The sequence below is a fragment of the Malaya genurostris genome, chromosome 2 (genome assembly GCF_030247185.1).
Source record: "Malaya genurostris strain Urasoe2022 chromosome 2, Malgen_1.1, whole genome shotgun sequence".
Lineage (NCBI taxonomy): Eukaryota > Metazoa > Arthropoda > Insecta > Diptera > Culicidae > Malaya > Malaya genurostris.
In genome coordinates, this window is record NC_080571.1 from 201217662 (window position 1) to 201243766 (window position 26105).

The 26105-nt window shown below is 37.5% G+C and overlaps 1 protein-coding gene across 6 annotated transcripts in view; it reads left to right on the plus strand.

Annotated features, from left to right (window-relative positions):
* Positions 1-3525: 3525 nt before the first annotated feature.
* LOC131427047 (dual oxidase maturation factor 1) overlaps positions 3526-26105 on the plus strand; it is a 95405-nt gene continuing 72825 nt past the window's right edge. The window contains exons 1-2 of one of the 6 annotated variants that reach the window (XM_058589932.1): positions 3526-3636; positions 4958-5238. The gene's annotated coding sequence lies outside the window, so the exon portion shown is untranslated. Of the gene's footprint in view, positions 3718-3751; positions 4624-4957; positions 5239-26105 lie in introns of those variants that run through there. The other 5 variants (XM_058589931.1, XM_058589934.1, XM_058589935.1 and 2 more) reach the window with 5 other exon arrangements.

The following is a 26105-nucleotide window of genomic DNA, read 5'->3' on the forward strand; positions in this document are numbered from 1 at the left end:
TAATATTGAACCACACTATATATTGCATACTAATAAATAATTCGAAAAAATATATATTAATAATTGCATACTAAATATATATTCGAAATAAAGAGATGCAAGAAAATAAATTAGGAAAATCTTCTGATTGCTCTATAGTAGTGTTTCCTTGCGTTGTGACTTGATGACAGAGATGCCAAGTAATATTTTTACAAAAAAATGATAAAACATCTGTGCTGGCTACGAAACTATTTGGTACTAGATTGTTTAGGTGCACAAAAGTTGGACCACCGCCTTGCATTGATTCAACCCAATTCAAAAGCCGAAAATCTGCATGAAATTGAATAATCCGTATTTTAAGAGAAAATATTTGTATTACCCTATAAGGCACTAAGAACCTGTATTGATACAGATAAATCGGTATACCTGACAACGCTGCTCGAGGAACGGAAGGAACGCAGCCTAATATTCGCTTGCTTGCAAAAAAAAACATTTACGATTTTTTTTCAGCAACACACTGGGAAAAAAGCACATGGAGTTTCACTACTGTTAGCCACCTACCACTTAGAATAGTTATGCCAACACATCCGTATGATAATTAGATTCTAGGTTCCTTTAGTTCAGCAATTTAACTGACATTGTTACCTGTGACCCAGTGGAATATAAAGGTGGGAAAAAAAAAAAACTGGATTGGAAATATCTTACGAAAAGTTACTCCGGGGAGAATAGGTACATATTTTTTTTTAGGGGAGAAGGGAGATGTGCGGTAAAGGAATATCGCAGTGTGATGCAGGGTTGCTTGAGCGACACAGTGAACGTGGCAACACTGCTCACAAGGTTGATATAACGATGATAGGAATCGACCCGAGGATGCCTGGCAACAGCCACTTAAGAATCGCGCTCATTGTACAAGCAGCCAACTCAGAGGTAAGACGTATATTCGGAGTGTCAGGTATCAACGCTGGGTGATTCCTCGCGGGCAACAAAGCGGCGTCCACAGAAAGGTTATGGCCTCTGCATTTTGGGATGTGCGTGGTGTAATATTTATCGGCTTACTTGAGAAAGGAAATACCATTTTCAGTGAGTATTATATAGCGTTATTGGAGCGTTTGAAGGAAGCTTTTCAAAGAAACGACCGCATATGGCAAAGAAAAAATGTTGTTTCATCTAAGATCGTGTCACAACAGTCAAAACAATGGCAAAACCACCTGAATTGAACTTCGAATTGCTCCCACTTTTACCATATTCGCCAGAATTGGTTCCCAGCGACTACTGGCTGCTCGCCGACTTGAAAAAAATGCTCGTCAGTATGAAATTTCGCACGAGTGAAGAGGTAATCGCTGAAACTGAGGCTTATTTTGAGGTAAAAGAAAAATCGTTCTACAAAAGTGGTTATTACGTTGGTGATGACGTTGATAGATAAAATAAATTTGAACCAAAAAATCGTGTTCTCTTTTTTAGGCCCGGGACAGCTTGCATCATTTAGAATTGGAAAAAACTTTTGCTCATATTGTGGCGCTCCTGGTGGATTTGGAAGTTTTTGGCGCCAAGTGTCGGGAATTTTGTCAGCTTCACGTATGATTTTTGACATACTCAAAACGACTGTGCTTTGTGAACAATCAACATGGAAGCCGAAAGAAGGGAAAAAATGTGCACAGTTATTTGGAAAATCCATCTGTATCTAGGTTAGCTAAACAGCTGAAATTGCCCAGAAATACCGTATGGCGCGTTATCAAACGGTATAAAGAAACATTGACGACGATTCGGAGGCCTCAAGCCAATCGTCGGAGTAGAACTGTCGACCGGATACTGCGTGGTAAGATTTTGAAGACGATTAAGAGGAGTCCTAATCTGTCGGACCGTGATTTGGCCAGAAAATTCGGTGCTGTACCGTGAGGAGAATTCGACTCCGGGAAGGAATCAAGTCGTATCGAGCTAGCAAACAGCCAAATCGGACCATAAAACAGAATAATGTGGTCAAAATTCGTGCTCGGAAACTATATGACCAGGTTCTGACCAAGTTCGACGGGTGTCTTCTGATGGACGATGAAACCTATGTCAAGGCTGACTTCGGGTAAATCCCAGGTCAAAAATATTACTTGGCAACGGCTCGGGGGGATGTTCCAGTCAAATTTAAATTTGTTTTTGCCGACAAATTTGCAAGAAAATTTATGATTTGGCAGGGCATTTGCAGCTGTGGCAAAAAACGAAAGTTTTCGTTTTCGAGGAGACTCAAGGAAAAGGTTGTCAAAGACATCAATCAGATGACGACCTGGTGGAATAAGATAGCTAAAACGATGGACGAAAAAGGTGTGCGCCGCCTAATGAGCCGTGTTACAGGAAAAATTCGAGAAATCTTTCGAAACCGTGACGAATAATTTTATCCGTATTTTTTATTGAAAGTATGCAGAAAACGCTACATTTGTATGAAAAATATCTTGAATTCAATAATAAATAACTCAAATACAGGCAACTGTCTTTGTTCCAATTCTATCTGAAGTAAACTTTATAAACTTATTTGAGTTTGGGCGAATTTTGAAAAACATTCTTTGAGAGTTTTGGATATCCTGAAAAGCACCGTTTAGTTCGGTTGGGTTGATGATAGAAGGGGCTGATCACGTTCATTCAGCACTCCATGATCAAAGTTATTCTGTGTTCACCTCAAATGTGAAGAAACAGTACAATTTTGATAAAGATGTCTCGAGCGAAGCGAACGGCGCACAAAACAAATTCATGAATGGTTCAGCCGCTGATGTGTGATATCGAAAAACTATTCAAATTGGTAGAACTGTAAATACTCAGAACCTGATCACTGTGTCTAAGGTTATATTTTCTGTATTTTAAATTCGCACACGTAAAAAAATCTACGATACTGATAAGTTTTGTCCAAAAGTTGAATATTTATGTTTTCAATTTAAAATACAGTTCTTATTGGACCATCATTATCCTCCAATTGTCAGTATCCAACTTTCGATTTATTCGAAATTTAATCGATTAAACGATAACCTTGATTAGCATTCGTGCCACTAATCGATTACAGGTGCTCGAATATTTTTATCAATCAATCAATTATTCCGACATCAGCATCATAGAATTGATGATCACGTTTGTTTTTTTTACAATTATGTTTAACCACGACGAACCACCCTCGAATCACTGTGGACCATCAAGACGATCATCGTGCAATGGGAATCCGCGTGCTTCGAGTTCATCTTAGGCTCAGTCTACTAGCAATATTTGCTCATACCGAACATCGTATCTTATAGTAGTAGTAAAATTGGTGGCTTACTCTCTGTTTCCGCAAACAGCACTCACTACACTCAGCGCTACTCTGACGTCGTTGTTGTTCATCGCGGTTGTGGTTTCGTCTCGCAACTTCCCCCTTGCCTATCTTGGTGCCAATCTTGGTCGCAGCACGCTACGCCTTGGATTGGAAGCAGCGCGAGTGAGTGCGGTGAGGAGGATTACACGATATGCGGCCTGTGCCTGTGCTTTGAGACGGTCTTCGAGGAACTCACGGGGCCGCACAAAACAGCTTTTGTATGACCGATCAGTTTACAAAGAACATTCGTACGTGTCGGTAGCGATTTTTTGTGCTTTTCCGCATTCAAATTTGTCCGTAGCTGTCGTATTGGATCGAATCAGGGATCGTCTAAGGTATTGTGTTTGAAGATAATAGGATGTTTTGTGATCATTATTCGTGTCAAAGCTGTGTGCATTGTGTTTATTGCTAAGAATGTAAGTCTGTTCGTCGTGTACATTAATTGTCTAGAAACCGTAGATTTAGCCTACTCAAGAATCTCTATATGGGTTAGCGCGATGTCCATGCATTTGTGGAAATTAATCAGCGTGGTCATTTAGTATAAAAAGGAAATCAGCGACCGTTGCAAAATATGTTCACCGTATGAAACCATCAAGGTGTTATAATTGGACGTTGTGTGGTAGAAATACCATTAAGTATCTCGCCTAGGCCCCAAAAACCCTAAATCTACTGCCCCAGTGACGAACCGCACGCGATGTAATATTGTGAAGTAATAAACTTCATCGCTATTACCTAACTCTTATTTATTTTTCTTTCCTGCGCCTTACACTCTCTTCTTCCAAACAAAAAAAAAAAACACGAGCTGCAAAAACAAGCACTAAGTTAAGCGATGGGAAAAAGCGTATGATCGAAGCTCGCGCGTTGCGATAGAAAGTGAAAACAAAACCCCTGCACCGCGGGAGCCATTTTCCTCCGCCACAAACCGCATCTATTTGTCATTTGTACGGCTGTTAAAGTTAAAGCACCTTAGCATGGCGGCCGTGTAGTGAAGTGATCTAGCTGCAGCGAAGCAAAATAGCAAGAAATGCCGGTTTGTAGCGCGGGTAGAGTGAAAGAGCAACTGAATCTCGCGTGGAGTGTGGGAAAAGTGGGCGCAACGACTGAAAGAAAGTGAAAAGAGATGTGATATTTAGTGAAGAGCGGGAGTGAGCGAAGTAGGCTGGCTGTAAATGCAATCGTTTGCTGTACTTATGCAAAATATTTGTGTTGCACATTAGAGTGTGACCGGAGAATTGGTGCATGAAGAGTATTGCGTAAAAGTGTACTATCAGAAAAAAACGATTTCGGCGATTATGAACTCAAGGATGAGACGCGACCGAGTAGTGCGTAGAAGAGTTGTAGAAATGCATGCCCCCTTGTACTAACGATCAATCGTCATAGTGACTAACACTTGTCATTAATTATTTCGAGTTTCCTTTCTGAGTCAAGGCAAATAACTGATCATGCGTTTGTAAGCTTTTAAATACGAAAATCAAAATTATTATTTGATTGCTAATCAACTAACTCACGTTGTATCTCATTGAAATAAATTGCCTAGATTTTTCAATTACACAAATTGAGTTATGCAAAACTGCACTAAGATTGTGCATAGCAAATTAACACTACATCACTAACATATACCTACTGACTGGACGACTGTCGGTGATGATCTTGCAGATTCCAACCAACTGAGCTCCACGGATACGCCGAACGCGACATTTGTAAAACCACCAATAACAATAACAACAACAACCTAAGCTAAGAAGTTGATTAAATAATAAGCTTACTTTTGTGGTGTGACAGTGAAGTAACCAATCGAGCCGGCTTGCGTTGTGTGGGGGAGAGACAGAGAGCCAGAGCGGATCTCAGAGCTGTTGGAAAAATACTTCAGAGTAGCATAAATCGGTCGAAGTGAGATCAGGAAGAAGCATCGGTTGTGGAAAACTCCACCCAACCTGGTAAGTGTGCGGTTTGTTCTTTCATTTATTTCGTTGCATAGAGTTTACATTCAATAAACTAGTCATACGTAGAGAGGCAAATGTAATCCCGATCCGAATTATGGATTCGGGTTTTAGAAAAATATTGCCAAATAACATCAGTTTATCAGAATTGTTTAAACGTTTATATAGTGATTCCAAACCTTCATTTTAAATGGCTTTGCTGAAAAGGTAAAACCCTTTTAAACATCGGAATTTCAAATCACCCTATAATACCGGAACCAGATGGATAAAATTAGAACCATTAAGACTGCAGGAACTTTCATTTGATATCAAGTTTATAAAATGCTCTATTCAGAGCTAATAAAAGCGATTCTCATTGACTCAAATTAGACGAAAATGACGAGAAATCAATGTCACTCTCAGCTTCACTTGCAAACTATGAGAACGAAATCCCTGTCCAGTCAATGACATAAATAATTCACAATTCAGTCATTTGCGGTTTTCAGTTAAAACCCCATAGTGTGCAGTGTCGGTATTCAACTGAAACTTTGAGAATCGAAAATGACAGAAAAAGGTTTCACAATAACTTTTACCTGTTGGTGCTCGAATTTGTAGTAGTTTTGGTTTCCAAAGAGGTTTTGGGAGACAATTACTTCGATTTGTCATATCTTAGTCACTCTTTATAGCCAAGCGTCACAGATTTTCAATACATCGATGAAAGAATGAGAATTTGAAATTCTGCTGATGCTCCCTGCAGACGTTAGTTTGGTTTTCATCTTGAGGAAAGAGTGACGTTAGCAATCATAATCTCTCTTTTTTCAATGAGAAACGAAAATGCTTCGTCTCTCTTCATTTGTTCTGGTGTCGGTCGTTTACGAATGTGACAGTAAAATATTGAAAATGACGCTGTTGAATTGGATTCTTTCACTGAGAATGCGTGACAATTTTAAGCTCTGGCTCTATTCATACCGGAAAAATCGAATTTAGTTTCGTTTTGAAATTTTTGATCACTAATTCTTCTACTTTCGCAACTGGAAACTGGGTATAGAAACTGGGTCCGGTATAGTATGGCTAAAGCTGGTTCTTTTGGTCACCAACTGTTTGAACAACTTTTGAAGAGCTTTTACGATATTTGCATAGTCACATAAAATAATATCTGCATAATAATCGAAAGATTCTCTTTGTTCATTTTCTTTATCGATTATTGCGAAATATTCCTGCATTTTTCGTTAATTTCTTCAGTGCAGATTAAAAGATGATAGCTTTGGTTATTATTATCGGTAAATAATCGGAGAAAAGGATTGTTAAGAATAACGACTGCGAAGTCTGTTGAAACAGAAATGTTTGTTTATCTGTTCGATTTTGAACACTATTCTCGCTACTTCCGGAAGCGAAATTCGAGATCGGTATAGACGAAGTATGTTCGTTTTATCACCTCCTAGCATTAGTTACATATTGGAACAGATTTAAGCCTAATCCTTCGTAAACGGAGGAGTTCTATTTTGCACACAAATATCATTTCTTTCTGAACGAAAAACATACTTTCCAGAACATCGAAATATTTTTCGGAGAGAAGCCAATCGCAAACATATTTTTTTGCCTTTCTCATAAAGAACGGCAATGCAATCACTGTGAAAACCGACTTTTTATGTTTTATTTTTTATTATCTATGCGCGTTTTCTTGAATATATTTGTGTAAAATGATATTACAATATTGGTTGTAGTTGAAGACAGTTACAATGGATTCAGTTATGAAAACATATGGATTATCACCACAATTTCAAAGTTTTTTTCCAGCATTTCTAAAATATATTTATCATGCCTAGTCGTGTTTTGGAGCTGTGTCTATCACAAGGCTTAGGGTGGCGAAATGGTAGCGCGTATGCACGGAATGCATAAAAACGCAGGTTCGAGTCCTGTCTCTGAGCGTATCTTTTTCCAAAAAATCATCTTTTCTGGAAGTTTTTTTTTTTCATTTGGCTTCGACAATACATGTTTCCACTCAGTCATTGCAAAAACTGAACTTAGTTATGGCGACTTTATAATAAAAAAAAAACTAAAAATAATAAATCATCTAAAATATAGTTTTGAAACACGTCGCAGTCGAATAATTATGTTGCCAAAAAAAATGCGTGCTGAAAACGAATCTAGCGAAAATACTATGCTGAAGAGTACTGTATTCAATCTTTCAATTAATCAGATACGCTTGTATTGAAAATTATGTCTGATTTTGATGCCAAGCGATAGTTCAACGTGCTTTATTCAAAATCCCTACTACATATTGGGATATGGTGGAAAAATCGCCTATACAAAAATATCGATATCTCCGTTAACACTTGACAGATTCTTACAATCTATGGTTTGCTTGAATGGTATTACGATAAAGTATCCAAATTTGGAAACATATTCAATTTACAAGGTCGATTGCGACAGATATTGTCAATAAGTCGTGTGACTAACTCTATCTTATTCATGAATGTAATCTCCTTCAAGAGCAATATAAGCAATATAAGGATTTGTTCTTTGCCTCAAAATATAATTGACTATCAGAAATTGCTTCTTCATTTGAGTTGAATTCCTTACCCGCGAGCATTTTTTTGAGATCAACGAATAGCCAGTAGTCACTTGGGGTCAAAACTAGACTGTACGGAGGGTGAGGAAGCAATTTGAAGTGTAATTCGTACAATTTAACCATCGTTTCCATCGACTTGTGAATCGGTATATTGTCTTGCCGAAACAGTGTTTTATCTTCGACATATGAAGTCGTTTTTCCTATGTAGTATTCGCTATTGATAATCTTACAAGTTAATCAACAACGATTATACCATATGCAACCCATAATACTGAAGCCATAATCTCCCCAACTGACTGTTTTGCCTTTGGACACTGCGGACGTAGTTCTTCGGCTGCAGTCCACTCAGATGATGATCGTTGTGATTACGAAGTGAAGTGATAGATCCATGTTTCATTCATTGTCACATATCGACTCAAAAAATTTAATTTATTACTCATAAAAATGGCAAACCCTGCTCTGAAACATCAACACGTTATTGTTTGTGACCGACTGTTAGTAAACGCGGCACCCACTTTGAATAGAGCAATTTCAATTTACGATTAGATATAATAAATTTGTGAACCTTTTTGATTTTTATAAACGACCAGAACGTTCACCATCATCGGTATCTGAAGGACCGCGTTTGAAATAAACAAACTATTAACAAAAGGTTCTTTTCGATGGAGCAGGGTCCGTAGAACACTTTTGAAGCCACTTTGCTAAGCTTGTACAGTATTTTTTTTAATCAAGAAGCAATGATAAAACGAAATCGTTTTGAATCGATTGTTTTGAAAATGACAAAAGTGGCTGCATTTAAATGACTGTTAGTTTTTCCTGCCGAAATCGAAATCGAAATGACATGAAATTTCACGCATAGTCTTTTGAAAGTTGACGCTTCCTAAACGTCATTTAGATTTGATAATAATAGCGACATCTGCGTGTCAGTCATACGACTTAATGAGTGATGTGCTATTTAAGTTTTACGTTCCTGATAAACAGAACAAATTAATGTGGAACCAACTACGTTGGACTAGTCAAGATTTTTGTGCTTTGAACAAACAAATTTGATTATTGAAATAAAAGTATTTGCTAGACAAACATTTATTTCAATTTATCATTTTATTTTATTTCAGTGTAGTACTTTTTTTATCAAAGCAATTTTTTGTTAAAAAAAATAAAATAGATTTCTGTTCAATCAATTTCAACGGTTATTTTAAATGATTAACTAAATCGATAATTTAAATAGTCGACAGTTCATTTTCAAAGTTCACAAAATTTCAAAAAATCCAGTCGTAGCCGTCAGCAGAAACGATAAACCGCGGATTAACGACACTTGAACTATTCAAAACCCATACACATTCAAATTGCTTTGATTCGTTGGGTAAAATTAGTTAAAATGATGCGCAGACTTAATTTAATGTGTATTGTTTACACTCGGTAAGTTGATTTCATCATGTGACTGCCAAGGATAAGTGTGATGGTCCCGAGAACCTCCGGACGCAGAAGACGTTGAAGTTCGCCTAGAAGTTTCTAAATTTGGCAAGCGATTTGTACTTGCGGATGTGGATTACACCTTTCGTTACCGTAAGCATCCTAAATGGAAATGCAGTAAGTTTAAGAGGCAGAAGGTTTTCACCACCTAATTAATGCTAGATGCACATAACCATTTTTACTCAAATTTACGTTTTGTATTAGCCTCATTATGTTGAACCGTCAAGTCGGAAGTAGCAATTCCACAAAAACTGCTATGTTATGGACAAGTGTTTTTGAAAGAATGCCTCCAAAACCGGCTTCTTCCTCTCCTGAAGGCTCCGACGATATTCTGGCTGGATTTGGCATCTTGCCACTGCACGAAGGACAAGCTAGAGTGGTGCAAGGCGAATGATCTCGATTTCGTGCTGAAAGAGCTAAAACCTCCAAACACTCCGGATCTATGTCAATTATAAAAATACTGGGTCATTATGAAGGAGCTCTTTCTCAAACAACCAAAAAGAAGTGAATAAAGCAGAATAAATGAAGATTGCACGGGTTGATATGCAGAAAACTGTCGATTCAGTGGTCGTGCAAAAATGAAATAAATTAAATGATGCCAAGACTAATTTTAAATTAAAATCTCTGAAACTTTGTGTCATAATCGGATGAAAATTCGAATTTTGAAAATGAATTTTGTGTGTACGGAATTTAGACGGTGCAGCCTTTAACTGTTTTTAGCATCTATTGGTTCGGTGCTTTACCAGTCTAGTCGCGATAGAAATATTCATTATATGTACTCCAATCTCGATGATCTTATTTAGGAATAAATAATTTAAAGATCTCTTTTTTAGGTCTCAGTATGGCAAAAATTCTTTTCACACGAAAGGAAGTACCTTCTTATGTGATTTATGGTCAACACATAGATTATCCAGTTAACCCTCTAACTGACAAGGGCTGCTTCAGTCATTCTAATCATAAACGGAAACATTCGAGCTATCCCAACTCATTTGTATACCATCTAATACTAATACAATAATTTTGCTGCATTACCTAACGCAAACTGTCGTTTCGTTCTTTTCTGTGAGAAACTGTGAGGATTAATTCGTTGGTCACAATTAAGATGACATCTTGAATGTTTTCATTAGAACAATATATCAATAATATTACTTTTCTCTCTTAAAATTACATTAAATTGAAGTTTCGTATTTATTGGTCTCCGAACGTCTGTATTCGTTTAAACATACCAAATTATAACGATTCACATGTTTATAACGATTGTTTATTGTCTCTCTTGATGTGACATTTATAAATGAGTGCGTTTAATGACATCAGCAGTGTTGCTTACTGCGACTTTTGACAATTCGCAAAGGTATTGTTCATGATATCCCGGATATCTTTCCGAAAGAGTGATATCCGCTGACATCAAATTGTATGGATTGTATTGTATCACTTGATATCAGCGCTAACGTTAACATACTATAAAGGTAAGCCATGTGAGAAACTGAGCAAAACGAAGTCTACACCCAAGAACACCCAAGCTTCTAGATTGATATAATCATCGATCAAGGTTAATCCTTTAATAAAAGTTTTATTGTCTTAGACTAGCTTCATATTTTTGCGTATAGCTCGAATCAAACGCGAATCATCTAATGTGAATCAGTTGAATTTTTGAAACAATTCTACTTCGGATTCTAGTTTAAAACAACAAAAATGTAGTTTGATAAGCAAATAATCGTCTGTTATTTTAAATATTTTGGATTTTCTCGTGTGTGAAAAACAATTGAATTAAACAAATTAGTTGAAAAATTTCAATTCTGTACAAGTTATATAACATTCCACCAGTGTTTTATTTTCGCAAGCTAACGTGCAGACAAGTTCGAACGACGTGGCCAAAAACCAAAACCTACTTCTTCGAAATGTTTGCGCCTCCCAGTTCGCTATTTTTTCCGCATCCGGGTTCAAAACGTTGGTGACTGTCATGTTTTTCGTCTGGCCGGAGTCGTTGTACTGATTCTCTTGAGTTCGCTTTCAAGTGTTGCCTCGTTGAACCGATCCACACTGTTGTGGGGTGTTTCGATGATGTATAAAAATAGAACCTGATTATGATTCAACTCTGCCCTTGCGAAAAAAAATTAGTTATAAAGCGAGGAGGCTTACACGTGTAACTGAAATCCACTCCTATCTGATATTGAAACATTTGCAAATCACGATACTAAATTTGACTCAGCCATTTCCGTGATTAGATCCGTAACTCGAAAACCTTAGGCACTCGTGCGTGAAAATGATTTTTAATACAACATGGAATGATGGATGAGTAATATGTGTAGACTTTTGCGTTTATTCATGTAGACATTGCGATATGCTCGAGCTCATCTCGACGAATAAGGAATAATATCAGCAAGGCATCGAAAAATGTCGAAGAGTTTCCATACACCAAACAGAGAGATTGTATGTTTAGATCTCCTCACACATAAAACGATGCAGTGAATGTAACAAATGTGTATCTCCCAAAATAAGACGAATTTGTTAGAGAAGGAGAGAATGATGATGATGATGATGATGATTCCGATGTCGAAAATTGCAGCCCAATGTGAAAGATGCGCGGGATGTTGTTGCATAATTCGAATAAAACTATCGATCAGGGGAATGAATTTATGTTTCTTGAAGCCACGCAAGATTGGTTTAATATTATTTTTCTTCGTCGTACCTGTACTTGGTAATTCATTTCATAATTTGCTTGGTAGAATTATAAGCTCACTTTTTGTAACGTCTGATCGCTTTTTATCAGTTATATTGAATATGCTCATGAAGTAGTGTCTTTTATCGCTTCGTTTTCTTTTCGATTTATTTTATATTCTTTTTTATTTTATAATTTATTTCTGTTTTATGTCATTTACTTAACCCCGGCTTTAACCTAAAGGATCATTGACACAGTCTCATTAAAATATTTTTTTCCTTTTGTACTACGACAACTCCTCACACAAATTTGGTATCATTTTTGGTACAAATTCATTGATTCAGATTGATTCGAGTAGTTCACAAAAGCATGCTTCAGTGCTTACGTTACAAATTCGGCAACATTCCTCAAAGCATATGCATTAGTTATAATGGATTTATTTAGATGATTAGTCACTTTCTGAAATAATTGTGCGAAAGGAAAAAAAAACAATTTCTCAGTTAATTTTTTTTATTTAAAAGATATTTTTGTTCAGGCCTATATGCGTACAAGCTTTACGTGGCCGATTGAGCCGATTTTGTAAATTTTTTTTTGAGTTGGATCTCGTTGTCGCCCTTTTTCTAGGGGGAGAGGAGCCTCCATTTCCCTCTTGCGAGGATTTAGGGGCACTTCGTTCGTGGTTCGTCTCGTCATCCATTGCCGTGGTATTGTTGTTGATTTCGTTGCTAGTTGCCGTAGATGCGCCTTGTTGTACATTGTTTGCAGTTGCTGGTTGGTTGGATGGTATGTTGTTAACTGCAGCTGGTGTACTTTGTTCTATAGGGGATACGTTGGATGGTTTCGTTGAAGGGGATGCTTCACTGTTGTTGGTGACTGTCACAGGCGTACTGGGGTTGCTTAGGGTTTGTGTGAAGGAAGCACCGTTGTCCTTTGGTGTAGTTGTCTCCTTGTTCAGTTTATCACATGGCTTACCATAGTGAACAGCTTTTTGTCAATATTGACATGTGGCCATCTGATTGTCATAGGTAACAAGTGATTTGCACGGAATTCTTGTATCTTGACCGAAAATCACATAAAAAGGTATAGGCCTCTTCAAGCGCATACGTAATAAACGTACGCCATTTAGAATACAGGGGAAAAAATTCTTCCACTTTTCTTTTTCGATAGAGAGAATCGCTCCATATTGGAACATAGTTTTGCGAATATATGAATCGGTGACGCATGAGGGAAGATCATGCACACGCACTTCTGTAGCACTATCTTTCATATATACTGGAATGTTGTACTTGATATTTTCATGCTCCACATAGTGCACATTATTATTGTCTTTAGCGAATTGAATTGCATCCAACTCTTTATAAAACTTTATGTAAACAACATTATTTGTCTTATTGCATTGAAGTAAATGCACACGTTTAATGTCAAGATGCATTTGCTCCTTAAGCAAACCTTCAAGTTCTCGTATCGAAGGTCGAATTTTGCACTGCCTGAAGTCAACAACAATTGTATTCTTTCGTGTCGGCGGTAGCTTTTGTTCGTTTGGTTCACTCATTTTGAGGTCGTTCTATTGTTCACTACACAATACTGTACTTGGTTTCTTCTGTCCCGAACGTAAGCGGTTTTGTTTTATCGACTGACTTGGATGAGATGTGAAAGCGAACTGTTTTTCTCAGTTATGTCACTTGTACTATTAAATCTCCGAAATTTAAGGTGTCAGCCATATGAACTTCAAACATGATTCACAACCCAATATTAATCTCGAACAAGTCTAAAATGATCGAAAACGGCTCGTCGCTATCCGAGAAAATGAAGCGGTAATGCGGTTTTGTCGTTTACGTTATTTATACCGCTAAATTATCGGAACCATTAGTGGCAGCCATTCTAATTTCAAACCTGTTCAGTGAATCAATAGTAGCTTACAAACGAGCCTGAGCTTGTGGGAATCGACTAAGCCATCTCTGAGAAAATTGAACGGTAAGAAATATACGAGGTCTGTTCAAAAAGTTCCCGGAATTGTTTAATTGCGCGCGTCTGGAGAGTCCGGTGGTCAAATTTTTTTTTATTGTGTTGGTACATATGTCCCTAATGTATGGTGAAATTTTCAGCTGTATTCATTGTTTACATTCTGTCTTGTAGCCGCTGGTGTAGACGTGTTTTTTTGAGCTCGGCGATTTTTGTCTTGGTGACGTTGGGTGCTTCCACGTGGACGATTGTGCTTTTGTTTCGACATCATAACCGTACACCGATGTTTCATCACCTGTTATGACCCTTTCAAGTAAATTTGAATCGTCGTTGATGTCGTTTAACAGCTCCTGAGCGATAGTAATGCGTTTGTTTTTTTGATCAAAATTCAGCAGTTTTGGAACGAATTTTGCTGCCACTCGTTTCATGCCCAAAACATTAAAAAAAATATGATGGCATGAGCTAACTAATATTCCAACTTCATCAGCAACTTCTCTAATAGTCATTCGGCGATCATCCATATTCATTTTTTCCACTTTTCCCACATTTTCATCGATTATTGACGTGCTGGGTCGACCGGAGCGTTCGTCGTCTTCAACGTCTTCGCGGCCATCTTGGAAACGCTTATACCACTCGTAAACACTTGTTTTTTTTCATAGCAGACTCACCGTAGGCCCTCTGTAACATTTCGCACACTTAGTTACACTTTATTTCATTTTTCACGCAAAATTTAATACAAATTCTTCAATTATTCCATTGTTTAAACTAACAAAAATCGCCGAGCTCAAAAAACACGTCTACACCAGCCGCTACAAGACAGAATGTAAACAATGAATACAGCTGAAAATTTCACCATACATTAGGGACATATGTACCAACACAATAAAAAAAAATGTTGACCACCGGACTCCCAGACGCGCGCAATTAAAAAATTCCGGGAACTTTTTGAACAGACCTCGTACATACATACATACATATATACATAAATACACTCAGACAGAGACATTTTCCAATCTCGTCGAGCTGAGACGAATAGTGTATAACGCTAGAGATCTCCAAAGCTGCGATCGAAAATCGATTTTTTCATTAATTCTGTTACAGATTTCTGATCACAAAATTTCTATGTGTGTATTAGAGATGGTCGGGTCTCGGGTATTTTACCCTAAACCCGACCCGTACCCGTACTCGGCGGGTTTTTGGTCGGGTACGGGTAATTTTTTAAATTTTTAATCGGGTACGGGTAAAAATTTTACTGCTCACTCGGGTACGAGTAAAATTTGTACTGCTCATTCGGGTTCGGGTCGGGTACGGGTAATTATTTTTTATTTTTTTATCGGGTAATTTATTTAAAATTTTAATCGGGTACGGGTAAAAAATGTTACTGCTCACTCGGGTACGGGTCGGGTTCGGGTATAAGAATCTCTATACCCGACCATCTCTAGTGTGTATGTTTGTATGTATGTTTGCATGTATGTTTGTATGTGTGTATGTGACAAATAATGTCACTTGATTTTCTCAGAAATGGCTGAACCGATTTTCACAAACTCAGATTCAAATGAAAGGTCTTAAGGTCCCATAGACTGCTGTTAAATTTTATCCCGATCCGGCTTCCGGTTCCGGAATTACAGGGTGAAATGCACCAAAACAATGAAAAAAAATTGCACTCACTTTTCTCAAAGATGACGTGACCGATTTTCATAAACTTTCTAGATCCGTACGATTATCGATGTCTCGGACTGGTTTGAAACTTGCCCTTCTCGCACCGTATAATATTGTGATCCCGGCAAGGATTTGTAATCGAGTTTCACGTAGGTTTCGTCGTCCAACAAGAATCGTATTGTACAGCTTTCGAACTCTCGGCCTGATCGATGCTTCTTGTTTCGGACTACGTTTTGGTTGTTTCTGCTTCCTATAGGTTCGAAGATTCAAACGTTCGTTAGCACGAAGAACATTTCACTTCAAAGTGCCCACTTTTTTGGCCACATCCCGAACTGAAACCTCCTTCTTTTGCTCGAACGCCTTCAGTATACGTTTATCCAACTGAGGGTTAGCAGGACATTCTTTTCGACCCGTTTTCGGTTTATCCTCAAAGGTGTTATCCTCACCGAATTTCCTGATTGCATTTCGCACGGTTTTTTCACTTACTTCTTCCATTTTTGCTATCTTTCTCAGTGACAGTCCGCGTTCTGTGCACCATGTGTACACAATTTTTCGACGTTGTTCTGCTGAAAGTCCACGCATTTCGGAACAAACAAATGAAAACGAATAAACAACTGCACAAGTGGTTAGAGAAGAGTGTAAACAGCAGGACGCAGCCATAAAAATTGACAGATTGCGAAATAGCAGCGGTTTTTGGTTGCGTCCATACTTTCTGGGACAGTCTTTAAATGTGCTGATTCGGACAAAAAACCTAACAAAATCAGTAAAAAAATAAACGTTAAGTGAGTGTATTGCGTCAAGTGTAGAAACCAATTTCGCTTGAAATAATTATTTTGTTCGTTTTTACTTGGGAACGTGCCATTTGAGCCAATTTGTTCTGTTCTGAAGGTGGTATACTAAAATGCTAAAGTGTGGAATTTTTAGATACCTTTCATTTCAGTTATAAAAAAAATGTCAAGTGAAACATGGCCCAAGGCTTCCGACTCTTCCCTATCCATCTCTGGCCATCTTCGTTATGCTAATAATGCTCCTTCTCTAATGAACTTTTGGTACTGAAATGTGTAGTAATACTTTAAATAGTATAAACAATAAGGAACAGTTTACCTTCGTTGGGCATGGTCTTTCGTAGACACTTCACAGCACTACAGGCTCTATTGACTGCTGACGATGAGGAAGTGGGAGTTTCTATAAATGCCGAAAACCGTGAAGTGTCCCAAAGATGCTTTTAAATGCAGCAGAAATGTGATGCCAAACACGTATTTACGGCAACAAAAGGTTACGTGCCACAGTCGGTTTGTGTCAGGTTTCCTGTTTCTCTGTGCCTTGTCGTTGTTTGTTAGCAGCAGTCGTTTGACTCTCGATTCGCACCCGACTGTTCAAGCGACGAACTCGAGTCGCTCAGAGATGCCAGCGTCGAAGTTTGGCAAGTGAGGCAACGGCGACGCCAAAAGGAGGTAGCAATAAAATGTATTATGCATACACCGTGAGCTGTATGTTGTTTTACGGGGCAACATAAGACCTCTTGAAGTTATCCGCAAAGTTATGCAGAGTTTAAGTGGATTTCAGTGTTGCAATTGGAGTTCGCTCGCACTCCGCTCTACAGTTTTGACGGCAATCAATCGATGAAAATGTTCGACGTTTCAAATTTTAGTTTTAGCCAAATATTAGTGATTGCGGTTAAAATTCAAGTTATTTTCATGACTCCTTGAATATCCACACCTGTGAATCAAACGGAATAGGGTAATAAATGAATGTTTACGAAAAGAACACCATTGTAAAGACTCTCGTTTTTCTGCTGTAATAAACCGTCAAGGTTTACAAAGATTTAACAGAGCATTTCAATGTTCAACCGGAAAAACAGACAGCCTATGGCTAACTTATGGTGCCGACTACTGGCAATAACGTAATGAACATAAAATGGTCAACGACCCAGTGACGAACCTGTTCGAATCGACAGAGCTTAATTGGGCAGATCTACTCGCACCGGTCCCATCAATTAGCCACACTACCTTATAAGTCGAGGAAGTAGGCAGAACCGGTGGACCAGGCAAACATGATTAAAAACGTGCACGCCAGTGAATACAATAGGTACAGACCCGCAGTACACGAGCGACACGATCCGGTTCGACTATTCATTCCGATGCCTACCGGCGGATGCGCGTTAATTCAAAAATTTATGACTAATATAATGCAAACAAAGGAAACATCTTTACCGACGGCACCTTCCGATGACAATGGTAGATATGAAGAACATTTGCGACGCGAGAAAAATCATCACCCATACTAACTGACCCTTAATTTTGATTGCCCTCGTGAAGTGGCGGGTGGTGGGTGAGGGGAGATACCATGTAGTGTTTTACTTATCACGAAACATTGAGGTTATGTGTAGATGCGATATAGTTCTATTCATTTTGCGATAAAACCGTTGATGATGTCAAGTGGTAAGATACATGTGTATGCAGAAATGGTTACGATGACACCTTTGGAAGATTCTCAGGGGATGGTGTTTTAAGACATAATCATATATTAAAATAATGCTATTCTAGCTTCGCTTGAGTTTTTATATTTATGCCAAACTTGTAACGATGCGATCAGATTTTGTTTTTGATCCAATTTCACCACAATTCCAGTTCGTCCGGGAACGGAAACTGGGTATCGGTATGACGTAAGTCGGTTCTTTGGGCTACCTGCTAATAAGACTTACTAATCGGAACAATTTTTTTTCACACTAACGTTCATAGCATCGTCAATTTAAATGCAATTTTATATAAGTAATACCAGAACCAGAAGTCGGATCCATATAAAACTTAAAATTTACTTATAGTAATCCGTTTAAATGAATTTTAGTTTATGGAGATCGGATGACCCATACTCGAAAAATCGAAAAAATTTCTCTTTTAGAGATATTAATCATCACTTCCGGGACTATCGAAACCAGAAACTGGAAACCGGTTTGACTATATTCAATAAGAATTTTGAGGAACTAGTTCAATGTGTGATGTTTACATTGTGTACGTCACAGTAGTAGTTTCGCAACCGTTGTGAAGATGAAGTCGGAAGCGAAGGCGTGAAATAATTTTGCGCGTGCATCCTAAAAATCCGGTTCTCTCTCATCGTGTCATCGGTAGAAAGCAGGGAATTACAGAATCTACGGTCTCTCGTGTTTTGAATCTTTACGACGAACGATCAACTGTTGATAGGAAGGAATAGAGTGGCCGTAAAAAATTTCTGTATAGTGAAAAGGATCACAAGTGGATTGTTCAAAGTTTCCAAACAGTTCCTTGAAAGATGTGGCGAAGAAACTGCATTTGAGAGAGAGTTTCAAGTAAGGAGCGAAAAACGTGAAAGACACACGTACAAAGTTAAAAGAAAAGTTAAGTTAAGAAAAGAAGCTCTTGGTTTATGAAGAAAGATAATTAATTGCGTTTTTGCTGCATTTGGTTTAATTTTCCATTTTGACAGATATTCACTGAAAATATTTAAACTTCTTTGTAGGCGACTGCAGATCACTCTTAGATTTCTACCTGTGGCTAACAGACTTGTGTCGTCACAGAATAGCGATTTCTGACAACCAACGGGTAGATTTGGAAGATCAGAAGTGAAAATATTATACAATATTGGAGCTACGCTCGAACCCTGCGGAACACCGGCTCGTACGGGTAGCAATTCAGATTAATTCTGATTCTGATAACTAACCTGAAGACTACGATCAGTTGAATAATTTTGAATCATTTTGATCAAATAAATAGGAAACTGGAAATCAGACATTTTTGCTATTAATCCTTTGTGCCAAACACTGTCGAATGCTTTTTCTATGTCTAGAAGAGCAACTCCAGTGGATAACCCAGAAGATTTATTTACAGGGTCCGGCACTCGAAGTGTAACCAATTAAAAAGGCCATAAATTCAGTTTGGAAAATTACTTTTACTTAATTCAAAGTACAAAATGTTTAAAAATAATACAAAATTCAGAATCAATTCATTTTTGCTCGATATGACCACCTTTTGCCTTGACTTGATGACTTGAGAGAGCGAAGGAGTTGCTTCGTTTGGCCGAAAGCGGTCAATTTCCGAACATTGTATTTTCTGACGAGAAAATTTTTCCAATTGAGCAATTCGTAAACTCTCAAAACGATAGGGTTTACTTGACCGACCGTTCATACGAGAATTTGAGTCATCGATTGGCCACCAGGAGGCAGCACCCGCAACAGATAATGGTTTGGGCCGCTGTAACCGCAGATGGGCGCTCTCCAATCGTTTTCATCGAGCCTGGCGTCAAGGTAAATGCGACATATTATCGGGAAAGTATTCTGGAGGTTGCTTTGAAGCCGTGGGCAGACAAACATTTCGGTGGCAGACCATGGACGTTTCAGCAGGACTCGGCACCGTCTCACAAAGCTCGAGTGAACCAAGAATGGCTGAAAAACAACGTTCCGAACTTCATCACGTCCACACAATGGCTCTCGAATTCACCAGATGCAAATCCAATGGATTATTCTCCTTGGGCCATTTTTGAGAGCAAAGTCCGAACTAAAAGACACACCAGTCTCGAGGCGCTGAAAAAAGTTATTGTCTGCGAGTGGACCAAAATACCTGCAAGTCACATTCGGCCAAACGAAGCAACTCCTTCGCTCTCTCAAGTCATCAAGTCAAGGCAAAAGGTGGTCATATCGAGCAAAAGTGAATTGATTCTGAATTTTGTATTATTTTTACAAATTTTGTACTTTGAATTAAGTAAAAGTAATTTTCCAAACTGAATTTATGGCCTTTTTAATTGGTTACACTTCGAGTGCCGGACCCTGTACTTTTATCATGTTCGTTACTCTGACAAGTTGATAAGTAGTTTAATGTTCATGACGAAATCCAAACTGCTCTGGTAGAAAAATTGAATTCTCATTTATATGAGACATCATTCTCAACAAGATAATTTTTTCAAAAAGTTTACTGATAGAAGAAAGTAAGCTAATTGGTCGATAACTTGATGTTTCTGCTGGATTTTTATCAGGTTTCAGGATAGGAATTACTTTAGCGTTTTTCCATCTTTTTGGGAAGTAAGCTAATGAAAAACACTTGTTGAAAATTTTAACCAGGAGTATCAAGGCAACATCGGGAAGATTTTTAAAAAGAATATTAAAAATTTCATCATTACCAGAAGCCTTCCTTGTTTTTAAGTTTCCTAATAATTGATTTAATTTCATCAAAATTCGTCTCAATAATGTCATCTTGTGATAACACTTGGGTTGAAATATGATGATATTTCAGTGAGACTTCATTTTCAATAGGACTCACAAATCTATGTTTAATTTCTTTTTGTAAATCCTTAACTGTGTTTTTCATAGCAGGATCGCGAGAACGTTGATATTGTCGTCGACGAACATTCTTCAATCGAATGAGCAGTTGAAGATTGTCATCGATGATAGGAGAATTTAATTTAGTTTGAGCTTTGGGAACTGAAAGATTTCTAGCTTCAATAATATAATGATTCAAATTATCAATTGCTGCGTCGATGTCCGCAGAATTTTCTAAAATAGTTTCATGATCCACATGATTTTCAATGTGAGATCTGTAATCCAACCAATTAGCTCTATGATAGTTGAATATAGAACTAATTGGATTAATTAAAGCTTCGTTGGAAAGTCTGAATGTTACAGGAAGATGATCCGACTCAAAGTAAAGCATGTGTAACTGGTTCACTACAAATGTGACTTTGATCTGTTAGAACCAGATTAATTGTAGAGGAGTTTCTCACGGAAGAGAAACAAGTCGGATTACTGGGATGAAGAACTGTGAAGTAACCAGCTGAGAGTTGATTATGAAGTATTTTACCATTACTGTTATTTTGTCTGCGGTGCGAACGACTGTTCAACACCGACTGAGAACGGAAACAGACATTTCTCGCATCTCAGCGGTGGTGATTTTAAAAGTTTGCTTAGAGAAGAGGATGCCGAACGTGTCCCTAACGAGAAAATGACCAACACTGTGTGATAAACTAAGACGGAGAACAAAATTTCATTATATATATGAGCTCCATTTTAAAGTTTCGACGATAACTACCGGTACTTTTAAAACCAAAAGTTAAACAATTACATTTAAAATTTGATGAAAACACCCCACATAATAACACATGGAGACGGAGACATCCCACATAATAACACATGATCCCGAGACTAAAGCAGAGATGGCGCTCGTAGTAAACCAGTAACCACGTCTTTCTAGAGTACTAACCTTTCCTTCAAACGGGTCAAAATTTTAAGTCGATCCGACCAGAAACAGCTGAGTTATAGAGGTTGGAGTAAAGTCGTTTTGTAGTTCGTTAAAAAAATGGAAAAAACCGAGTTTCGTGTTTTGATAAAACATTGTTTTTTAATGGGTAAAAACACCGTGCAAGGCGAAACAATGAACAGTGGTCCGAAACGGGAAATTAGCGTGACAAAAATATGTTCACTATTAAATATTAGTTTTTTGTAGTTGGTGTCTTCACAAAAGTTGTTTGTAATCAAATTGCGCTCCTTTTTATGAAAAATGTTACTAGAGTGGTCCTCATTTAGATTGAAATCTGAAATCTAACTTTCTTAATTGAACTCAAAAATGATTTTGTTGTACAATAAAGTTGCAGGAAATTTTTATTTTGAGTAACTTTGTTGAAAAAACACCTCTCTAGCTTTTCATTTGATCGAGTTGCATCAATTTTCCCGAATAAGAGTAGGATGGCTCCTGAAAATTCACTTTTTTGTTCTAACTTTTTTGTGAAACGTTCTACGGAAAAATTGTCTTCAGAAGAGTTGTTGTACTAATCATTGCGCACAATTTTGATCAACCAAGCTTTCTCATATGAGCTATTAGTAAAAAGTAATGATTAGTTTTTCATCGAAAACTAGTCAAGCTTCAAATATCAATATTCATTAGATGCCAGATCGATAAAAATGTATCCTATGCGGTTCTTGAAAGGTCATAATATAAGTAAAAATTTGAGAGAAAATTGAGAGGGTGTTATTTTTCTAACTTATTTAAATTAGTTTTAAAAATACCTTAATAAAAATTCAAAAACATTGCATAACTCTTAAACGCCTTAACGTATTAACATACTTTCTTCAGCAGAATAATATTATCAAATTAGTTCTACAAGTGTTCCATACATTGTCCTTCCGAGAAATGAGACACACAAAAACTACAGCCGAAAATAGATTGCAGAACAATTTTAATTATTTATTACCAAAATAACTACTTCAATTGAGTTTGAGCAACTGAGGATTAGAGATACTGTGTAATATGATTATTTCGATTATGATTCGGCCATGATAAATCTATGAACAGAAATTTTCATAATCTTTCCAACAAGTTGGTGCAAGTTAGTAAAATGCAAATATTTTTATCCACATCGTGCCGAGACGCCTATGACACTGGCCCTTCTTTTTCATTCATTTGTGTACCGAATAGCCTGTAAAAGCCGGAAAACGACTCATTTCACAAAAAAGTTAGAACAAAAAAAGTGAATTTTCAGAAGCCACCCTACTTTTATTCGGAAAAATTGATGTAACTCGATCGAATGAAAAGCTAGAGAGGTGCATTTTTCAGCAAAGTTGCTCAAAATAAAATCTCCTACAACTTTATTGTACAACAAAATCATTTTTGAGTTCAATTAAGAAAGTTAGATTTCAGATTTCAATCTAAATGAGGACCACTCTAGTAGCATTTTTCATAAAAAGGAGCGCCATTTGATTACAAACAACTTTTGTGAAGACACCAACTACAAAAAACTAATATTTAATAGTGAACATATTTTTGTCACGCTAATTTCCCGTTTCGGACCATAGTGCAATTGATTGAAAAATGTTATCCGGACTCTTGTCCATCGAAAGTAACGATTTGTCGGTGGTTCGCCGAGTTTAAACGTGGTCGTACCGACACAAATGACGCGGAACGCTCGGGTAAACCTGTGGAAGCCGTTACACCGGAAAATGTGAGTGAAGTGACAAAAATTATACTGAAAGATCGTAAAGTGAAGATCCGTGAGATTGCTGAGATGACACAGATACCATATGGAAGTGTATTTACTATCCTTCATGAAAAATTGAGCATGAAAAAGGTTTTTTTCAAGTGGGTGCCTCGATTACTTTCGATGGAAAAAAATGCATCCTGCCACAAGTCGATGAAAACAATGGCGAAATTGAACGAATTGGGCTTTGATCTGCTTCCCCACCCCCCATACTCGCCAGATTTAGCCTCCAGTGACTACTGGCTCTTTGTTGATCTTAAAAAATGCTCCAGGGAAAAAGATTTGGCTCAAATGATGAGGTCATCGCTGAAACTGAAGCTTATTTTGAAGCGAAAGATAAATTTTTTTATAAACATGGTATTGAAAAATTGGAAAAACGTTGGAACCATTGTATCACCCTAAAAAGTGATTATGTTGATGAATAAAAAAAATTTGGCAAAAAAAATGTTGTTTCTATTGTTAGTCTCGGGACTTATTGATCCATGTGTTAAACACGTTTAAGTTTATCGATTATTCACATTTTTTTGCAGAAGTGGCACTAAAATTTTGGAAAAGTAGAGGAAAAATGCTCTAAAATTAAAAACTAGTGAACAGTCAAAGCCGTTTCCTACCTATTTGAAACCCTAGTCGCAAAACATCGGTTTTGTGCCATACATTTTCTATGGAAGGAATAAAATGTATCTCAAAGCACCCTATCTTTAAATAATTTTCAAGAGTTTAACTGATTTTCAAAATTTTCAAAATTCGGCAAACGAGAACCAGTATAACTGAATTGAGTTCCAAACTCTTTAAAAAGTGTATTTTTGCCGTTGTTAGTTTTTATTAACGCTATATATATATAGGTTGAGCTATTGTATATTACTTATGCAAAAAATAGGAAGGAGGACTGCAGAATAGGAGAAATCATAAGTTGCATGGTATAAGACAATGGAGTGATGAGGGTTAGTGAAGTACGTACGCTAGAAGGGAGGATTTTTTGAATGAGCTTTTTCTATCCACGAAACCAAAATTATCGGCATCGCTTCATTCGTATATGCCTCTACTTGAATATGTGATAACTTCACTTCAAAGAGTATCAAATTGCTAGTTCTACACGCAAGATAAATAATTGTATTGTTCAGTAACATTAAAATATCATTTGAATTTTTCTCGCTTACTATGTTTAAATATTTTACTCACACAAAAAGTTTTAATTACATTTCCGTATTTTTCACTCCCACGAAAACACTAACGTAAACGCTCTCGTGCGGTATAGTTCTACCCCAGGCCAACTTCAAACGGTCATAGATCAACTGGTTAAGTGAATAAACATAATGCACCAAAGTAAACAACAGACTAAATATCTGATTGAATTATCCTAAAGGATGAAGGTAACGTTTGAAGTATCGCTGGGGTAGATATCTACTCCGCGAGATCGTTCTAGGTTGAAGATCATTCATTTGAATTTACGTTTGAGAAAATAGAAAAAAATTAAATGCCTATGTTTTCGTTTATTTTGCCCAGTTACCCAGTGATTCGGGAGCCTGAAGTCAGAAGGAAGTGTTCTTTTTGGATCCCATAGGTACTATGCAAATTTTTAGCTCGATCTGTGGAACCGTGTTTTTGCGCCCGAGGTTTGAATATTGTATGGGAAACTATAGACTCTAAAAATCAGGATATGTGTTACTTTCGAAGACCACAAAACAATTCGACGATTGCAGAAAAGTTATTAAAGAAAAACCGACATAACGTCCAATTGACTTATTCTTTAATAAATCTAGCACCACCGTTGCTAGGCCCGAGTTGGTGGTTCAATGCAATGCTGGTCTTACAAGCCAGTTGTCGTACCCGTTCGAGCCCTGACCTGGAAGGATTCTTAGTGTCAGTAGGATTATAGTACTAGCTATGCAATGATCTCGTACGCTATGAATCGGCTGCGAAGTCTGTTGAAACAGAAAGCTCAAATTCCAGAAAAAAAATGTAATGCTCTTGCTTTTTGCCTTTCTCTATAGAAAGGTATTAGAATTGCTGAAAAACCCGACTTTCGAACGGAGCCTCGGAGACCCATAGTGTTATATACCATTCTACTCAGTTCGACGAGATCGGAAAATGACTGTGTGTGTATGTGTGTGCACTTTTCGAAGCTATTTTAAACACTCAATTCTCTCAGAGATGGCTAAACCGATTTTAACAAACTTAGGCTCGTTTGAAAGCTACTGTCGGGCCATTGATCAAGTTCAAAGATCAAATAGCTGGGACTTTTGGTTCCGGAGATATGAAGGTATAAGTGACGTAACTGACAAAACGCGTTGTGTTTTTACCGCGCAAGATTCTCGGAGATGGCTCAACCGATTTTAACAAACTTAGGCTCGTTTGAAAGCTACTATCGGAGTATTGATCAAGTTCGAAGACCAAATGGCTGTGACTTTTGGTTCCGAAGATATGATTGTATAAGTGACGTAACCGACAAAACACGTTGATTTTTGCCGCTCTTATATATATAAGGGTGCCAATATTTTGGGATCACCTCTAATTTCGTAAAGCGCTAGTGCTCAAAAGTTTAAGCACCTCGAAAAATGTTCTCTT